Source organism: Schistocerca serialis, chromosome 1 (genome assembly GCF_023864345.2).
Source record: "Schistocerca serialis cubense isolate TAMUIC-IGC-003099 chromosome 1, iqSchSeri2.2, whole genome shotgun sequence".
In the NCBI taxonomy this organism is placed as follows: Eukaryota; Metazoa; Arthropoda; class Insecta; order Orthoptera; family Acrididae; genus Schistocerca; species Schistocerca serialis.
In genome coordinates, this window is record NC_064638.1 from 137,920,318 (window position 1) to 137,937,462 (window position 17,145).

At 47.0% G+C, this 17,145-nt stretch overlaps 1 protein-coding gene across 1 annotated transcript in view; it reads right to left on the bottom strand.

Annotated features, from left to right (window-relative positions):
* The window catches only part of LOC126464270 (uncharacterized), a 181,272-nt gene that overhangs the window by 41,987 nt on the left and 122,140 nt on the right, over nucleotides 1–17,145 (bottom strand). The gene's annotated exons all lie outside the window — the stretch shown is intronic.

Genomic DNA, 17,145 nt, shown 5'->3' on the forward strand with positions numbered 1-17,145 from the left:
CCACAACACTAGCGTGCTTTTACCTAAGACCGTTCCATTTGAATAGGCCACAGTTCGTCAGCTGTCTGTGTAGTACATTATTTTACAGTACACTGCGTGCATCTACACACATCAAAAACATTTTTGCATCACCCCGGTTCTCATAACTCCTGAAGACAGACGTTGACTGTGGATATTGTATCGCAGACACAGTCCCTTTGACTGTTCAGAGATGTCACTAAACCCACCACACCCACTCTTTGGCGGGTGCGTGCTTGGCTACCACGGGGCCCCAGCCTTTACAGCACTTTTTCCCTTCTGTGCTGTATGTCTATCCTCTTGCTATTCTTTTTCCCCTCCCTTGGGGAACATGGCTGGAGTATTATTAGAAATGTTCTGCATTATGTCGCTGACCTGCGAACAGTCTCAACTTTCTTTTTGGCTCCCTTTTCCTTTCTTTGTTTCCCTTCTCCTCTCGTTCCTCCACTATGGCGTTTGAGTACTGAAGGCCGGCCCACGCGTCTGACGCGTAAAAGGTGACTGGGTATTGCGTAATTCCCAGCCTTGGGTCGACAGGTTGGGTTCGCACATATCCCCGTGGTACAGGCCAGGCCCAGGGAGGGGTGATTGCCTGAGCTGCAACCTAACCAATTGGCCAATTGTTCCCTCCGTCAGGTGTTCGGGAGGTGTGACCTGAGTCGTGAACGATCACCTAAGATGGGTGCGCCCCCCTTGTGAAGGGGGCCCCCCGTTGCACGGAACGCGCCATCGAAGACGCTGGCAATCATGGGGGATTTCCTTGTGATGAGTGAATCATCCTCTCCATCGACGTCGACGAAACGTAAACGTAATGAGGCTACTGATGCGAAGACCCTCCCACTGCACCGCGGTTCCTTGTGGGATCATGTACTGAAGATTGTCAGTCCTTTGTCACAGTCAATCCGTTTATTATTCAGAAAGGTGTTGATGCCATTGCTGACCCTGCGAAATCCTGGTCTCGTTTACGAAATGGCACTTTGCTTTTGGAGACGGCTTCTGATTCTCAAGCACAACTACTACTTGCTGCCTCGCTTCTCCACGGACATGCTGTTCATGTTGAGGCACATAGAACTTTGAATTCTTCCCGTGGCACATAGAACTTTGAATTCTTACACCAGGTTGCTTGATGGACTAACCGAGGCTGAAGTACAATCTCTCTGATCAGGGTGTCATCGCCATCCATCGTGTAATGAAAATGGTGGATTCCTCCTTGGTGCCCACCCATATTCTTTTCCTCACCTTTGATAGGATGGTGCTGCCGTCCAAGATTAAAGCAGGCTATGAAATAATTACAGTCGGGCTGTACATTCTGAATCCGATGCACTGCTACCAGTGTCATCATTTAAATCACACTCGAACATCTTGTCAACACCAAGCCAAATGCGTAACTTGTGGCAGGGATGCACATGAGGGCGAATGTTCGCTTCCTTCTCCCTGCTGTATCAGATGCAATGGCGGCCATGCTGCATCCTCCCAGGATTGTCTTGTGTATCTAGATGAGTGGGCTGTTCAAGAGATTTGGGTAAAGGAAAAAGTGCCTTACCAAATAGCTTGCAAGTTACTGGCCAGTCGCAAACCCTGTGTTCTCCCGTCTGGCACCTATAGTTCAGTTCTTGTTACCTCTCGCCCCATGAAAGACATGGCCACACAGACACGCGATGTCAAATTTGGCTCTGAGGTTGTGAAGTCGCCCAGGGTCAAGTTAGCATCGACGTCTTGCTGTGCAACGAACCATCATACATTCGCCTAAGGAGGCGAAGCTACCCCCTACACAACCGGCAGGCAGGAAAGGACAGAAGGAGTACTCCCAAGAAGACTTCCTCCATCCCTCCAGCCAAACAACACCCAAGTCTTCCTCTAATCAAACGGGCTAAAAGAAGTCCACTAAAGACAAACGGTCTTCTCCTTCACAAACTCGAAGATCCTGCTCGACAGTGTTGCCACGTGGTCACTTGACCTGGCTGGCCTCTGTCTCACCAGTGCGCACCACCGACTGTTTTTCAGCATTGGCCTCCACAGACCGACCGCACAGGCACGCTGATGCTTCTGTGGACCCCATGGAGCAGGATCCTCCTGCTTCTGTGCCTGTAGTAGCCACTCTCCACCGTCTGTCCCTCAGCAGCCACCAAGTTGACACACCCCTACATCTCTTCCTCCTCATGACTGTGCTCCAATGGAACATTCACGGCCTTCGGACTCACAAAGAGGATTTACAGCTGCTTCTAGCCCCGCAGCAGCCTGTTGTACTCTGCCTTCAGGAAACGAAATTGCGCACTCAAGACCACTTTGAGCTTTCACATTACTTACTGATTCGTTTTGACCTTCCCTCTGAGGTCGGCACCCATCTCATGGGGGCGTCATACTGCTCATATGGGATGACCTTCATAGGCAGCCCATCTCCCTGACTACCCATCTTCAAGCTGTTGCTTTTCGTCTTTTCCTTCCCCACCTGACGTTCTCCCTCTGTACCATTTATGTACCTCCATCCTCCAATGTCACCAGGGTAGATTTGCATTCAGCTTATTGGGCCGCTACCTCCCTAAGTACTGCTACTATGTGACTTTAATACGCATCATCCCCTTTGGGGTTCTCCCAGAACCTGCCAGAAAGGTACCCTCTTGGCTGACCTTCTTAACCAACTCTACTTCTTCCCAATGTTTAAATGTGTGTGAAATCTTATGGGACTTAACTGCTAAGGTCATCAGTCCCTAAGCTTGCACACTACTTAACCTAAATTATCCTAAGGACAAACATACACACCCATGCCTGAGGGAGGACTCGAACCTGCGCCAGGACCAGCCATGCCTAGACAGTCAGTACCGCGGTTCGGTCTAAGGCGCTGCAGTCATGGACTGTGCGAGTCCATGACTGCAGCGCCTTAGACCGAACCGCGGTACTGACTGTCTAGGCATGGCTGAACTACAGGTAACATGAGCTGTGTACCTCCTTGCTGGTAGAATGACTGGAACTGATCGGCTGTCGCACCCCCGCCGTCTAATACGCGCTGCTCATGCATGACTGTTTACATCTTTGGGCAGGTTTACTTAGTTAGTTTGTTTGTTTTATTTTAGGGCGCAAAAAACAACTGAGGTCATACGTGCCCAAGTCAAAACTACAGAATACAAACACACAGACGAGGAAAACGACTATATGTCAGTCAAAATGGACAGAATACGAGACAGCTAAAAAAGGCACGCGGAAAAAGGGCTAAAAAAACACCATACAAAAATGGAGGTCCAAAACTAAAAATTAAATGGCCTTCGCCATATTGCTTCGGCGAATAAAAAGGAAAACGCGGTCGACACCCCACGCGTCATTCGCTGAAACGGCTGATAAATCAGATGGCAAACCCAAGCTGGAACGTAAAGTGGTAAATAAAGGGCATTCCAGCAGGAAGTGGCGGACAGTTAGAAGTTGGGCGCAATGCGTACAAAGTGGTGGGCCAGCGTCACTGAGCAAATGACGATGGCTAAAAAGGCAGTGCCCAATACGCAGCCGACTTAAAATAATCTCCTCCTGGCGGGAGGGCCGAGCAGAGATCGGCCAACGCGCTGGGAGAGACTTAATAAGCTGAAGCTTATTCCCATGAAGGGAGGACAATTGGCGATGCCAAAGGGACACCACCCGCAACAGACGGCAATGCAGAGATCATCACAGGGAATATAGGTACTCGTGGGCTGAGGTTCGAGGACTGTAGCATTGGCAGCAGAGTCAGCAGCCTCGTTTCCTGACAGACCGACATGACCAGGGACCCACAGAAACATGACATTGGCTCCACCAAGCGTGAGCAAGTGACAGTTTTCCTGGACCCGCTGCACTAAGGGACGAGCAGTGTACAGTGCTCAGAGACTTTGGAGGACACTGAGTGAGTCTGAGCAGAAGACACAAATGGGAAGTCTGTGTCGCCAGATTTACTCCATGGCCTGATACAAGGCAAAAAGCTCACCTGGAAATACTGAGGAGTGTGCTGGAAGCCGATATTGCAAGACGCGGGTGCCGATGACAAACGCACACCCGACCCCATGGTCAGTCCGAGAGCCATCAGTGTATACAAAAGTACTATCGCTAAGTTGCATGCGAAGGTCGTGAAACTGAAGGCAATAGACCGAGGCTGGAGTAGTGTCCTTAGGAAGCGAATGAAGGCCAAGGTTAACATGGGCCACTTCTCGAAGCCAAAGTGATGAAGGGTTCACACCCACTGGGAAAGTCGCAGGCAGCAGGAAGTTAAGCCGCCATAGCAAGTGGCGAAAGCGGATTCCAGGAGGTAACAGAGAAGAGGGACGATCTAAGGAACCATCAAAGAAGGAGGCATAGGAGGGGTGGCCACGCATGGCAGACAGATGGCATGCATACCTGCTGAGGAGAAAGCCATGGCGGTAGGACAGTGGTAGTTCAGCAGCTTCAGCATACAGACTCTCAACCAGGCTGGTGAAAAAGGCGCCCATGGTCAAGCAGATGCCATGTTGATGGATAGTGTTGAGACAGCGTAAAAGGATGGGCGTGCAGATGCATAAACAAAGCACCAATAGTCGAGTGTCGAACAGACAAGGGACTTGTACAAACGGAGGAGGGTGGTTCGGTCGGCACCCCAAGAAGTACCAAAAAAATGTTCAAATGTGTGTAAACAGTCATGCATGAGCAGCGCGTATTAGACGGCGGGGGTGCGACGGCCGATCAGTTCCAATCATTCTACCAGCAAGGAGGTACACAGCTTATGTTACCTGTACTTCAGCCATGCCTAGACAGTCAGTACCGCGATTCGGTCGCGTCCGCATTGTTAGTTTGTGCCAGGAAGGACTTTCAACAAGGGAAGTGTCCAGGCGTCACGGAATGAACCAAAGTGATGTTGTTGGGACATTGAGGAGATACAGATGATATGCCTCGCTCAGGCCGCCCAAGGGCTACTAGTGCAATGGATGACCGCTACCTATTGTTTATGGCTCGGAGGAACCCTGACAGGAACGCCACCAAGTTGAATATTGCTTTTCGTGCAGCCACAGGTGGTCGTGTTACGACTCAAACTGTGCGCAATAGGCTCCATGAAGCGCAACTTCACTCCCGACGTCCATGGCGAGGTCCATCTTTGCAATCACGACACCATGCAGTGCGGTAAAGATGGGCCCAGAAACATGCCGAATGGACCACTCAGGATTGGCATCACGTTCTATTCACTGATGAGTGTCGCATATGCCTTCAACCAGGCAATCGTCGGAGACGTGTTTGGAGGCAACCCACTCATGCTGAACGCCTTAGACACACTGTACAGTAAGTGCAGCAAGGTGGAGGTTCCCTGCTGTTTTGGGGTGGCATTATGTGGGGCCGACATAACGCCGCTGGTGGTCATGGAAGGCGCCGTAACGGCTGTACGATACGTGAATGCCATCCTCCGTCCTATTGTGCAACCATACCGGCAGGTTATTGGCGAGACATTCGTCCTCATGGACGACAATTCGCGTCTCCATCGTGCACATCTTATGAATGACTTCGTTCAGTGTAACGAAATCGCTCGACTAGAGTGGCCAGCATGTTCACCAGGCATGAACCCTAAAGAACATGCCTGGCATAGATTGAAAAGGGCTGTTTATGGACGACGTGACCCACCAACCACTCTGAGGGATCTACGCCGAATCGCCGTTGAGGAGTGGGACAATCTGGACCAACAGTGCCTTGATGAGCTTGTGGATAGTATGCCACGACGAATACAGGCATGCATCAGTGCAAGAGGACGTGCTACTGGGTATCAGAGGTACCAGTGTGTACAGTAGTCTGGACCACCACCTCTGGAGGTCTCGCTGTTTGGTGGTACAACATGCTATGTGTGGTTTTCATGAGCAATAAAAATGGCGGAAATGATGTTTATCTTGATCTTTATTCCAATTTTCTATACAGGTACCGGGACTCTCGTGTCCTAGGTGGTGCAAAACCTTTTTTGATGTGTGTAGTAATGCTTTTCTATACTTGATCAGGTTCCTACCATATTACCTTCTAATGGGACCGAAGCAGAGGATGGGAATTGAAAAACATGCTGTAATTGATAGCTCTGCATCAGCAAGAGTGTCCTGGTAGAACAGTAGCAACAAAATTTGGTGTAGCCCAATCTGCAGTGGTGTAGTACCACTGCAAGTGTTTCACGATCTGGAAGACCCCAAGTAACATCATACACGGAAGATCAGATCATATGTGTGCAAAGTGAACATCAGAGGACTTCTATTGCACCTGGAATTTGCAAGGACGTAATTAGTATGCGAGTAGCTGCTATTTCTGTCTCATCAGTACAGCTCCGTCATTGTGAACAGGGATTAAATGAGGACACAGTGGTCAAAGAACCTTTATTGCGCAAACATAATTAGGTGAACAGAATGCCAAGGGCACAGCGACACAAAAACTGAAGCGTGCAGCAATGGTCCAAAGTGTTATTCACGGACGAATCCAAGTCTGTAGTATTTGGAAGCCATCACCGAATGTTTATTCGTTGACTTGAAGAGTCAGTGTGGCGCCAAGGGTCGGCTGTGGGGATAAAGTTAGTGAACTAGTAAGAATTAATGGAACATTAAAGAAGGAAGGATATTACAGGGTACTGATCAACAGCGCTGATCCATTTGGCAAGAGATTTACTGGTTGCATGTTTGTTCCACAGCAGGACAATGATCCCAAACACGCTTTTAAATTGTGCAGAAGACATGTCATTAGAAAAGATAAATGTGGGCAACTACAGAATACTATTTGGCCAAGTCAGTTACCCAGCTCAGATCTCATTGAGCGCATATGGCATGAAATTGACAGGGAGATCTGAAAACTGAAGTAATGTAATGTTGAAGATGTATGGAATAATTTAGACATATTGGATTGCACTATCTGCAAAAACGCTATAAAATCTTATCTCCAGAATGCCAAGAGTTTGTGCAGGTGTTATAAGGGCAAAAGGTGTTTACTTTGAAGAGGTTAAAATTCCAAACCATGTTTTTTGATAGAGAATACATTTTTTTATTGTTCTATTTATTTTAACCACCAGTTATAATTAAAGTGCAGACACTCGCGGAGGTTCAGTGTAGGCTGTTATTATGGTGTGGCAAAGAAACTTGGTAGATATTCTAATGTGTTAATATAGAACCGATTTACCCTAGAAAAAATAGTTCCAATTTTGACCACCAGGTTTGTCTTGTCGACGTCTCCGGTCCTCATATTGAACAAATAATGTATAGGGCGGTTAGTAATAAAATCAAAATTATGCCTTCTCGCTTGTTTGTCCTCTTATGCCCACTTCCCGTTCCTAATCTATTCCATATGGAAACATTTCTATACGTTTTTCTTGCATTCACAACGCGAGATTTACACCTTATGGCCGAAATTGGTAGTAGTTTTTCCAGCGTAAATCAGTCCCGTAGTACCGTTAGAATATCTACGAAGTATCGTTGCCATACGATAATTACAGCCCCCACTGGACCTCTGTGAGTAGTTGCACTTTAATTATAACCACCCGGTACGATGTGTTTGTGCACTGAAATGAAGTATATAGTTTTTATCATGGGTGATCGGAAACTTTTGATCGGCAGTGTACATTTACGAATGTGTGGGTTGGGCTAGGAAGGTAGATTGAAAGTGAAAGTAGTCTGGGATAATTACGGTATGGCGTTGGACTGGACCAGGAATCATGAAACCATCTTACATAAATAAATTGCCAAACGTAAAATACAGGGCGCTTCTTCAAAAAGACGTACTACTGTTTTTTAGCTTCATAACGAACAAAGTTACAAGAAAGGCAATCGTGCTGGTTAATGACCTCCTGGTAGCTAAACAACGTTTGTTCGATACGTTTTTATTTTGCTTCTGGATGAAAAGTTGGTTGGGGTGGTCTAGGTAAATGGGACACCCTTTATATTTTCTTAGTTGACACTTACGAAGTGTGTGAGGAAAGTAATGAGACTGAGAACACTTTGAGCAAACTGGCAACGCCGTGTTGTTTTGGTTGTGACGACCGATGTGTTCTTCATCCCTTACACTGCTCAGTTTGAGTTTTAACTCCGTACAGCCATCACGTGACTTTCCAGGGCGCAATCAGTGAAGTTGTGTTTTTGATGTATGTTACGAAAATGGAGCAGCGGGATTTAGACCAACGTTATGCCATTAACTTTTTTGTTAAACGTGGGGGACCCACGTGTGGGAACAGGTCAAGGGGGAACATTCATTATCAAGAGAACAAGTTTTTCACTGGCACAAATTATTTTTGGAAGGTTGACAACACGCTGAAGATGAACTTCGCTCAGGGAGAACATCGATTTCAAAATCCGACGAAAACGTCGAATGTGTGTGTGTGTGTTTGTGAGATCGGACCAACGTTCAACAATAAGGATGATAGGTGACCTGTTAAACACATCGTAATAATTCATATTTTGACCAAAGTTTTGCATGTGCCAAAATGGTGCCGAAAAACGTCACAACTGAGCAGAAGGACAATCGAAGAAACTTATGCATTGATCTTGAGAGGAATGCCAATGACCACGAATGGTTCAGTCGTGTGATGACACGTGATCAACCCTGTATTTCTGTGTACGATCCTGAGACAGACCGGCAACGTGAGGAGTGGTACACTGAGACATCTCCTCGACCGGAAAAAGCTGGAATGAGCAAATTAAAGATCAGAACAGTGCTGATTTGCTTTTTCCGCAGCAGGATTATCATGCATAAAGAATTTCTTCGTCCAGGACAAACTGATAACCAAGTGTTCTACAAAAACGTCCTTGAAAGGCTCAAGGAAATAGTGAATCGAGTGAGACCGGGCGTTGCAGACAAGTGGATGGTGCATCGTGAGAATGCTGTACGTCACACGGCCACTTCCACCAAGGAATTTTTGACCTCAAAAGGCATTCCTGTTGTTCCACAGTCTCTCTGTTCACTTGGCCTGAATCATTGTGACTTTTTTCCTTTTTCTGAAACTGAAAAATGTCTGAGACCCTGGAGAACATTAAAAAGAATGTGACTTGACAGGTTACAGACCCTACCAAAAATGTTCAAATGTGTGTGAAATCTTATGGCACTTAACTGCTAAGGTCATCAGGCCCTAAGCTTACACACTACTTAACCTAAATTATCTTAAGGGCAAACACACACACACCTTTGCCCGAGGGAGGACTCGAACCTCCGCCGGGACCAGCTGCACAGTCCATGACTGCAGCGCCTTAGGCCGTCCCTGTCGGGGCACACATTTAAGCCGGCCGTAGTGGCTGAGCGGTTCTAAGCGCTTCAGTCTGGAACCGCTACGGTCGCAGGTTCGAATCCTGCCTCGGGCATGGATGTGTGTGATGTCCTTAGGCTAGTTAGGTTTAAGTAGTTCTAAGTCTAGGGGACTGATGACCTCAGAAGTCCCATCGTGCTCAGAGCCATTTGAACCATGTTTTTTGCAGCGCCTTAGAGCGCTCGGCTAATCCCGCGCGGCTCAGACCCTACCGGTTGAAACCCTTCAGTCTTTATACCAAGACGGAAGACATCATCTCCCCCGGTGCGCAGCTGCCGAAGGGAACACTTTTAAGGGGACAATATTGCTGTTCGCTGTCTCGTAAACTGATCTACGGCCGGGAAAGCGGTGTGTTGACCACAAGCCCCTCCCTATCCGCATACAGTGACGCCTGTGGGCTGAGGACGACACGGCGGCCGGTAGGTACCGTTGTGCCTTCATGGTCTGTTCGGGAGCAGTTTAGTTTAATACTGTTGTTTGAAAAAAATAAAAATTTTGGTAGCTATAAAAATAGTCTCATTCGCATGTTGAAATGCTACAGGCCCAGGTCTGTCGACCTGAAATATGTGTCAAATTTTCAGTGTGTCTAGGTTCCTTTTTCGCTCTAAAATTGTCAGCGACACTGCCTTCCGACGTATTTAGCATTTCTGCTGAAACACGGCGTGTAGGAGGTACGGGGAGTGCCGGCTGATTGAACGTACGTGGCCGGGTTTTGTTCCGCGTAGCTCGCAGGCGGATCATCGGCACAAAGGCCGTTGGCCCATTGTCCCCCGATACAGTGGTTATTACAGCGGGACACTTGCGGCGGAATTAGCACGGCAATCACGGCGCGCCGTGCCCGCGGCCACAGCCGGAGCGCGCCCGCCGCCAGCTCGTCCCACCTTGCTGCAGAACGCTGCCAGAGCTGACCCACGTCGCCCTCACACCCTACAGAAATGGCTTAAAACTCAGCGTCGCATCCCAAACCAGAACTCTCTCCATCAACAGCTTATGACCACAGAATATCCATAGTGAGGTTGTACGGAATTAAAAAAATATATATATTGGCTGGTTGCGAGTAGGACTCACGTTCTGGGTGTTCCCTACAAACTTAATTATGTATTAGCTTGGTGCATAAGTTCGTAGCGTTTTTCCATAGGTTTAATCAACACAAAGATAGACATCACAGAGACTTTAGTCATCACTGATACAGGATGGTTATAATTAAAGTTAAACTTTCTAAATGCTGTAAGCCGGCCGGAGTGGCCGTGCGGTTCTAGGCACTACAGTCTACGGTCGCAGGTTCGAATCCAGCCTCGGGCATGGATGTGTGTGATGTCCTTAGGTTAGTTAGGTTTAATTAGTTCTAAGTTCTAGGCGACTGATGACCTCAGAAGTTAAGTCCCATAGTGCTCAGAGCCATTTGAACCATAAACGCTGTAGAAATAACAACATTGGTCAGAATGACGTCGATTTGCAATGGAATGTTATCGTAGAAGGTGGAACACGTATGCTGTTGTTGTGGTCTTCAGTCCAGAGACTGGTTTGATGCAGCTCTCAATGCTACTCTATCCTGTGCAAGCTGATTCATCTCCCAGTACGTACTGCAGCCTGCATCCTTCTGAATCTACTTAGTGTATTCAGGTCTTGGTCTCCCTCTACGATTTTTACCCTCCACGCTGCCCTCCAATACTAAATTGGTGATCCCTTGATGCCTCAGAACATGTCCTACCAACTGATCCCTTCTTCTAGTCAAGTTGTGCCACAAACTCCTCTTCTTCCTAATTGTATTCAATACCTCCTCACTGGTTATGCGATCTACCCATCTAATCTTCAGCATTCTTCTGTAGCACCACATTTCGAAAGCTTCTATTCTCTTCTTGTCTAAACTATTTATCGTCCGCTGGCCACGGTGGCCGAGCGGTTCTAGGCGCTCAGTCCGAATCCTGCCTCGGGCATGGATGTGTGTCATGTCCTTAGGTTAGTTAGATTTAAGTAGTTCTAAGTTCTAGGGGACTGATGACCATAGATGTTAAGTCCCATAGTGCTCAGAGCCATTTGAACCATTTTATTTATCGTCCACGTTTCACTTCCATACAAATACTTTCAGAAACGATATCCTGACATTTAAATCTATACTCGATGTTAACAAATGTTTCTTCTTCAGAAACACTTTCCTTGCCATTGCCAGTCTACATTTTATATCCTCTCTACTTCGACCATCATCAGTTATTTTGCTCCCCAAATAGCAAAACTCTGTTACTACTTTAAGTGTCTCATTTCCTAATCTAATTCCCTCAGCATCACCCGATTTAATTCGACTACATTCCACTATCCTCGTTTTGCTTTTGTTAATGTTCATCTTATACCCTCCTTTCAAGACACTGGCCATTCCGTTCAACTGATCTTCCAAGCCCTTTGCTGTCTCTGACAGAATTACAATGTCATCGGCGAACCTCAAAGTTTTTATTTCTTCTCCATGGATTTTAATACCTACTCCAAATTTTTCTTTAGTTTCCTTTACTGCTTGCTCAATATACAGACTGAATAACAACGGGGATAGGCTACAACCCTGTCGTATGACGGAAAAAAATAGTATGAAAATTGATCAATAGATGGCGATGTATGTGTCAGAACACGTAAATGAAAACACCTGTCATGCGTACGACCCATTTAAGTTGGTGTAAACACGCCGGGTACACGGCTTTTCCTCCTTTCGCGTCTGCGACGATCGCCATGACTGTCTCTATGCAGGATCGCGCTGTGCTTGTAGAGCTGAATTACAAGAATGATGACTGTGCACATAGCGCTCTGCAGAAGTTCCGGACGCCGAAGGGTTTGAAAAAGGGCGTTGGTCCGATGACTGCCGTGGGTCTGGAGAAAATGATTCAGAAATTCGAAAAGACGTGTTCTTTTGGTGTGCAACCTGGTAGAGGGAGGAAACGAATTGATTTGACGTCAGTGGAAGCAGTGGCCACTGTGGTGTCACCGCCAGACACCACACTTGCTAGGTGGTAGCCTTTAAAGCGGCCGCGGTCCGTTAGTATACGTCGGACCCGCGTGTCGCCACTATCAGTGATTGCAGACCGAGCGCCGCCACACGGCTGGTCTACTCTAGAGAGACTCCCTAGCACTCGCCCCAGTTGTACAGCCGACTTTGCTAGCGATGGTTCACTGTCTACAGACGCTCTCAATTGCAGAGACGACAGTTTGGCATAGCCCTCAGCTACGTCATTTGCTACGACCTAGCAAGGCGCCATATTCAGTTAGTATAAGTACTATCTTCAAGAATGTCTTCTGAACAGATAATATTGTGACTCATGTACCGTCAAGAGCGACGTTCATCATTAATGGATTAAAGTAAGTATCAAACTAATTATGTCCGCTTTCTGAATTCTCATTCCTTGTCATGTTCCAGACCTTACGTCAGTATAGTTCTTCCCTCTTCACGCCAGCCTGCGTGAGCTAAAACGCGTACATTTTGGCCTCCACTCGTAACACGGTGTTGGCCCTTCTGCTAACACAAAAGCCACAGCATTGCAGCAGGAGACGAGAGGTGGGGTGCAAACGTGGAGTACGGAGAATTGCCCGAACATTGGACATACCCCTGAGCATTCAAAATTACCCATTTGCACGAGTTGCTTCCTGTTGACCTGCCAGCAAGAGAGACCTTTGCTTAGAATTGCATGAAGTGGCCAATGATTGGCCGTGGAAGATTTTATGGACAGACGAAGCCCGCTTCCATCCGACAGGATATGTCAATACACAGAATTGCCGAATATGGGCAACGGAAAATCCACACACAAATCAACCAGTACCACTTCATCCTGAAAAGGTCACTGTGTGGTGCGGGTTTACGGCATCAATTATCATCGGGCCATATTTTTTCGAAGAGACATGTGTTTACGGTCCTTTTAACTGTACCGTTACTGGTAAGCGCTATCAGTGTCTTTTGGCGCAGCCACGTCATTCCAGCTCTCCAACAGCGTGGATGGGATCATTTTTATGCAAGATGGCGCACCTCCACACTTTGCAAATCCAGTTAAGCAGCTGCTGAAGCGCCATATCGGAAATGCTAGAATTATCAGCCGCCATTTCCCTACAACCCGGCCGTCCCGATCACCTGATCTTGATCCGTGTGACTTCTGACTGTGAGGCTATCTGAAAGATGTTGTGTTCAGTGTTCCGACTGCAAACTTAGCTGCATTGAAGGCACGCATTGCGCAACACATTCTGAACGTGACCATGGAAACACTTCGATCAATTGTGGAACATGCTGTTTCTCGATTTAAACTTGTTCAATATGTTGTCCACCGTTTTCTGCAACATGTTTTGCGCTAGTCACTCGGAAATTAATAATCCGATTTGATTTTGATGCTTTTTATGTAGTTTTTGGCCTCAGGACAACTAAAAACCGATGTTATTGATGCTGTTTATGCGGTTTTTGGCCTCAGGACAATTGAAAACAGATTTTTCCCATCCGATGTAATATGAACTTGCCCTGTTGGATGGGCTTACGTAACAGAATGACACCTGTACACCCATGCACACTGAGTAGAACAGTTTGTTTAACGTTAAATGTACACCTTAGGCATTTTTGTATGGCTCATGATATTAGGTAAGTGTATTAGTTCTTTGGCTCTTCATTGTGTAAAGGGCATCAACAGCATCAGATGTAGAGTGATCTCTGTGATGAACATGGAGATGACACGTACTGCTGTACTGTTTAGGGCTTGAAAGGGCTCTGAATGTGGCCTTCATGTGGACAGATGGTCGTATCGTGTAATATGCAGATTTCTGGAGCATTCAGATGTGCCAGTGACCTTCATGGGAATGTGAGTGCAGGCATACTTGTCGCCAAGGTTCCGGCTGACCACCTCTGACCACCGAAAGGGCGAATCGCCATATTGTGCACCAAGCTCATAGTTCCCCATTCACATCTGCAACTGCCATTGAAGAACAAGTAATGGACTCCCTGCAACATGTCATCCCACACCATTGGTCAGCAGCCGGACTTGGGAATTACCTTCCCACGGTTCAGTTGTCGTTAACGTCACGGCACAAATAGCTTCATTTGGAGGGGTACCGTGACTAGAAAGCACGGACTATTGATGAATCGCATCATATTGTGCTGCATACTGGTACGAGGGGGGAGCCAAAAGAAACCGGATTGTTGTCATAAAAAATTTGTTGATGAACCTTTTTACAAAATTAGTTCAGTCACCTTCAAAATACTCTCCATTACATGCTATGCACTTGTCAAGTCTCTTTTCCCACTGTTGGAAGCATGTTTGGAACTCTTCAAGTTTGATATTGTCCAGTGCCCTTTGCGAAGCTGTTTTTACCGCCTCCACATCGTCATAACGCTCCCCTTTTAGCGTTTTTTTCGTCCGTGGAAATAGGAAAATGTCGCACGAGGCTAGGTCCGGCGAATACGGAGACCACCTCTGAGATGCCAAGTAGTGGGTCACTCGTAAGGCCGTGTGTGCTGGAGCGTTGTCGTGATGCAGAAACCAGTCAGCTGATCGCCAAAGTTCAGGGCGTTTCCTCCTCACATCCTCTCGCAGACGCCTTAAAACATCCAAGTAAAAGTGCTGGTTAACAGTCTGGCCAGGGGGTTCGAATTCCCGATGCACAATTCCACGAACATCAAAAAAGGCAATGATCATCGTCTTCACATTTGACCTCACTTGCCTTGCTTTTTTTGGGTTAGGAGAGTTGGGAGGCCTCCACTGGCTTGACGCTTGCTTGGTTTCTGGGTCATACCCGTAACACCAACTCTCATCCCCTGTAATGACTTTGTTCAAGAAGTTTGGATCACGTGCAGTCTCTGTTTTCAAGTCCTGACACACATTCATACGGATGGTTTTAGGCTCCTGTGTGAGAACGCGTGGAACAAATTTAGCAGCAACACGTCTCATGTGCGAATCCTCACTCAAAATCCGCTGGCACGAGCTCCAACTGATTCCTGTCTGTGCTGAAATATGGTCGATCGTTTGGCGACGATTCTCGTTGATCTTTTGGCGGACCTTTTCAATGTTCTCCTCATTTCGCGATGTTGAAGGGCATCCAGAACGAGCTTGGTCTTCAACACATATCTCACCACGTTTAAAGCGCCCAAACCACTCGAAAACCTGTGTGCGGCTCATAGCGTCCTCCTGGAAAGCTTCCTGAAGCATTTGGTGTGTCTCCGTTGCAGTGTTTTTAAGCAGGAAACAATATTTCACACACACTCTTTGTTCTTTTAAAGTCGCCATAACGACTTCGCAGAGGTAACCCGCCAACAGTCAGTCAGAGAAACACAATACCACACTTGCACGTCCAGCTTTACACTGACGCCGTCTGCACAGCTGTTTCATGAACGTCTTTACTAACACCATCTAGCGTGAGAACCCTGCACTACGTCTACGATGGCCGGTTTCTTTTGTGTTCCCCCTCGTACGCCATAGACGGCCTGCATCATCATTTATTACTTCTCATGTGAAAGTATCGTGGTGCCATTTTTCAACAGGATAGTTCTCATTCACACGTGGCACGTGTCTCCAGGAAATGTCTGCGTGTTATTAAGGTACTCACGTGGCCAGCAAAATCCCCCAGATCTGTCCCTGACAGAACATGTGTGGGGCAAGCTCGGATGCCAACACTGTCCCGATGCCAGTCCACAGTACAGAAACGACTAGTTACGGCATTTGTGGGCCATCTCACCTTAGGAGGGGATACAATGGCTCTATGACTACCTTCCCAACCAAATCAGGGCATGCATCCAGGCCAGATGAGGTGCAACGTCATACTGATTAGTGGGCTCATACTGCGAACTTCTTTGCAAATTTGACTCGATTTTGTAATCACTGAAATACGAGAGGCGTTCAGTAAGTAATGCAACAGTTTTTTCTGAAAGCAGGTTGGTTTTATTTAGGATTCCAGTATACCATATTATTCCCCCACTCTTTTGCCTACAAAACCCTATTTTTCAACACAATCTCCGTTCAATGCGACGGCCTTATGCTACGTTACTGGGATTTCCTGTGTGCCAGCATAGCACTCCACTACTGGTCGACGTCGAAGCCAACGTCTTGCTGCATCAGCAACTTCTCCATCATCCACGTAGTGTTTCCCGCGGAGTGCATCATTCATTGGGCCAAACAGGTGGAAGTTGGAGAGTGCGAGATGCGGGCTGTAGTGTGGGTGAGGAAGAAAAGTCCAATGAAGGTTCGTGAGCTCCTCTCGGGTGCGCAGACTTGTGTGAGGCCTTGTGTTGTCATGGAGAAGGAGAAGTTCGTTTGAAGTTTTGTGGCGACATAGACACTGAAGCCGTTTCTTCAGTTTCCTGAGGCTGTGTGAGGCCGGCTGGTACGTGGGAGATCGGATAGGTTTCAACGGTCTTAATGTGATGATGACGCCTCTCTCAACGACTCACTGCGCCTTCGTTCACTGTCCGATATCCACAGAGATTCTGCAACAGCCTATGAATATCTGCGTTACTCTGGTTTTCCGCCAAAAGAAACATAACAACTCTCTGCTTGGAACGCACCTCCGTCACAGACGTCATTTTGAAGGCTACACATAGCTCCACCACCTGTCAGAACTCCATGAAACTATATGACCTGAAGCCGGAATAATCCACCATGTCCCACAACAAAGTCCGATTTTTTTCAATCGAAACTGACTGAGAAAGAAATGTGTTGTATTATCTATTGAAAGCCCCTCGTAACATGACATACTCCCTCAGCCGGTGAAATTTCATTTTGTTTTCTCCTCTCATTACACTTTTTTGTCAGGCAGTATATACACTACTGGCCATTGAAATTACTACACCAAGAAGAAATGCAGATGATAAACGAGTATTCATTGGACAAATACACTAGAACTGACATGTGATTACATTTTCACGCAATTTGGGTGCCTATTTCCTGAGA